The sequence below is a fragment of the Nannospalax galili genome, unplaced genomic scaffold, assembly GCF_000622305.1.
Source record: "Nannospalax galili isolate Female #2095 unplaced genomic scaffold, S.galili_v1.0 scaffold841, whole genome shotgun sequence".
Classification (NCBI taxonomy): Eukaryota; Metazoa; Chordata; class Mammalia; order Rodentia; family Spalacidae; genus Nannospalax; species Nannospalax galili.
Window position 1 is genome coordinate 433,690 of NW_008345000.1, and position 3,540 is coordinate 437,229.

Here is a 3,540-nt window from a genome sequence, read left to right on the forward strand (position 1 = left end):
ACTCAAATGAGGACATAGAGCAGAGGATGGTGACCCAGGGATGCCCCCACTACTCCCTAAGGGACGGCAGCTACTGCAGAGAGGAAGGAGGCAGGATAGATGCACCCATTCCTCAGGGACAGGTACCTGTACCTCCTCCCACCCAAGAGCCACCTACCTAGAGCCTTGTGGAAAATCCCTACCCCTGCCCACAAAGGGTATGCAGTCCTCTCCACAATCCCCACTGCACCCCAACTCATCCTGCCACCAGTGTATGCTGTTCTGTCCCAGGACAGGGGACCACTGTGGGAACCTCTTCCCTCTGCCTTCCGACACATGTCCTGCCTAGGTCACTCACTGCCAAGGATGACCAAATACACCACCACACTGATGGAGGGGAACTCATCTAGCCCTGCAGTTCCTGCCTTCAAGACTTTGGCAGGGTGGTCCCTCAGGGTCAGTATCTCTAGTACAGGGGGCTTCCTCACCACCCTAGAGCCACTGACCCAGAAACCACCTGCAAAGAGGTCCCAGGGGATGGAATGCAGGGTCCAGGTATTGAAGAATAGACAAAGCCAGCCCCCCAGAAAGGCAATGAATGTAGGCCCAATCTGTTTCTGTCATCAAGCTCAGACAGGGTTCCTTAGCCTGGAGCTATAGGTGGGTAGAGGGGGACCTCTCCTCTCAGCCATAAATGTGACAAGACCAAGTTGTCCTCAAGTTTCAGATAAGTCCCAACCCAATCCTCATTCCTCACCCTGCCAGTGCCTTACCCAGGAAAGCAGGTCCTCCAGCTTTGGCTTCCTAAGGGCCTCACCCCCTCTGATTGCCAAGGATGACCCAGAAGTAGCTCAGCATCTCCACTGCCCCCATTTGGAACAGCAGTGCCTCCCCCACACCTGTGGGGGCCACCTCTTGTCCACCTGGCAGGGTGGGATGAAGGAGAACCATCAGCTTCCAAGTGGGTCTTCAAGCCAGCTGGTTGGAGGTAGAACCAGACATGAGAATTCCACACCTCAGGGCATAGGAGGATGGGTTGTCTGAAAGTGTGGAGCCCAGTGATGCGGAGCCAATTCTCTCCTGATTCTCATACCATCACCCAACAGTCAAAGCAGATCTATAAGGCAGGAAGTTAATGGGGTAGGTACACAGCCTCAAATTCCATTTCCTTCTCTTTACCAGCCCAGCCTAGGAGGGGACCCTGGTCCATTCATTCCAGGCACACTCAGACACACTCCTTGCTGAGTATGGGTTGTTGGTATGTGGGACCCATACAAAGGAGGTTCTCACGGAGGGATTCAAAGAAGGTCCTTGAGATGACTGCTTGATTCGAGGGACACAGCCACATGAGATGTACCCTCGGGTGGGACGATCAGCAGGAACATGATCCCACAAGTCCCCATCTACATCTTTTGTTCTCCGAAAACCCTAGGAGGAAGCAGGCTTAACACTGCAAGAGTCATCAGTGTCCACCTGGGCCTGTGTTTTCCAGAATCCAAGTGGAAAAACATGTGAAAGCCACATTCCACAGACAGAAGGCTTCATCTTAAATGTATTAGATAGGCATTGTTTCCAGAATCAGATATCAGCTGTACTGTGTTCTAACACTGAGGGTGGCAGTCATCGCTGATTCAGAGCTGTCTATGGGGGAAGACGTTATGAAAATACTGTATGTTGATGATCATTGTTGTCATTGTTACTGTACGAAGTCTAGAGAGAGAGAGACCTTTGATGTTTAGCTGCAGAGTGCATTGATCCAGCTTGAGCTTCAACGGCAGAAAAAGCCTGAAAATTGCTAAACTAGTTCAACCCCTCGTTGAATTAGTCTTAGAATTAGTCTGAAGCCAGGCCTAGAGAGAGTTTGTTCTTTTCACTACACCAGGCTTGATCTCAGAGCCCATTTCTCACTCTCCTTGATAGCTGACCCAGGATGTGGGAGGCCTTGCATTTTAGAGCAAATCTACATGGATGACTTTCCTTCTTCCCTGGGTTATAAGCCACCCACCCATCCTAAGGAGGAAGGCAGGTTCTCAGCCTCCCCCATGGAGCCTTGGCCTTTGAGGTCTCCACCTCAGCCCCTGTGATGCTATTGTCTTGTCAATCATGTGCATTGATCCTTATAACGCCTCTGCCTTCCCAGTCCCGCCCTCTCCAGAGGACTCCACTGGCCCCCACTGAATACCAGTTACTCAGCCCAGGGGCCCACAGCCACTGAGGCAGCACCTGAGGCGAAGTTTAGGAACCAGGAAGGAAACAGACAAGGTAGGTCTTAGAAGCCGAACTGAGAAAAAATGGACATCATCCAGTTTGCTTATGCAGAGACTGAAGGTGGGCCTTGAAAGAGCTAACACTTCTCAAGCATATTTTTGGACATGAAGTAAAGTGAACACCAAAAGCAGAAGCTTTCTGGAGCAGGAGCTCCCCCCTGCTGGCCCAGTGGAGGCAAGTGGGGGAATCCAAGTCAGGCCGACAAAGAAGGTTGGCTTAGATGACAAATGTGAAGGTTAGACATCACACAGCAGAAGCCTCCTGAGAGATTTCCAAAGAGAAAAACAATGTTTGACAGGAGCTTGTCAAACCAATGAAAAAAAGCTTTGCTTATGGTAATAAAAATGGCTCATACTTAACATAGCACTTACTTTGTGGCAAGTACTGCTGTAAATAAATGCTTTGTGAAAACCAACTTGCTTGATCCTTATGAGGACCCTATGAAAAATGGGCTGTTATTACCCCCACGTGGCAGAGGGAGTTACTTGCCCAAAGATACACTGGTGGTAAGTGACCTGTAGGATTTAGACCTGGGCAGCTAGCTCTAAAACCCTTAAAAGCTGCAGTATTATACTGCTTCTTACTGAGCTGAGGGGTCTGATGAATGATGGACAGGCTTGTGGTACTACTCTGCCAAAGAGGATATAAGGGGTTCCCATTCATAAAGTGGGCTCAGAGATGGGGCAATTGGGGGTGCTGTATTACAGTGCACTCTCTCAAAGCATTTGTCTTAATGTGTTGAACCAACACTTACCAGAGAATATCAAGAATGAAAACCAGGTAACTCCTGATAGAAAATGTGCCTGGCTTTAGAGATGGCTGCTGTGCCAATAACTAGGGTTAATCTGCAACTAGGGTTGCAGATGACTCTGGGTACCCAGGGACCCAAAGAAGTAAGATCCCTTGCACTCTACTTTGCAAGAAATTGGGGGGAGCTCGTGATAGGCAGAGCAAACTAGAATCACCAGCCAAGAATGCAGCACTGCAGTTTGCAAATGGTATCATCATGTCCAACCCATGTTTTTTTTTTAGAAGTTGGTCCAGGAACTTGGGGGTATGATTTAACTTGCAGAAACACCTGAAAAGATTCAAGCCACAGCCTAAAATGTGCCCCAATGGGAAGAGATGTGAGTAGAGGAATTGAAGACAGGGTTTGAGGGCTGCTTTTTCATGAAAAATGAGGTGACTTAGAGAAAAGAAACTCATAGCTGCCTAAACCTGGCCTGTCTCTTGCCTATAGAAGCATGAAGCTGAGAGACTAACTGCTCAGCAAATCCTACTTAGTGTTCTCAC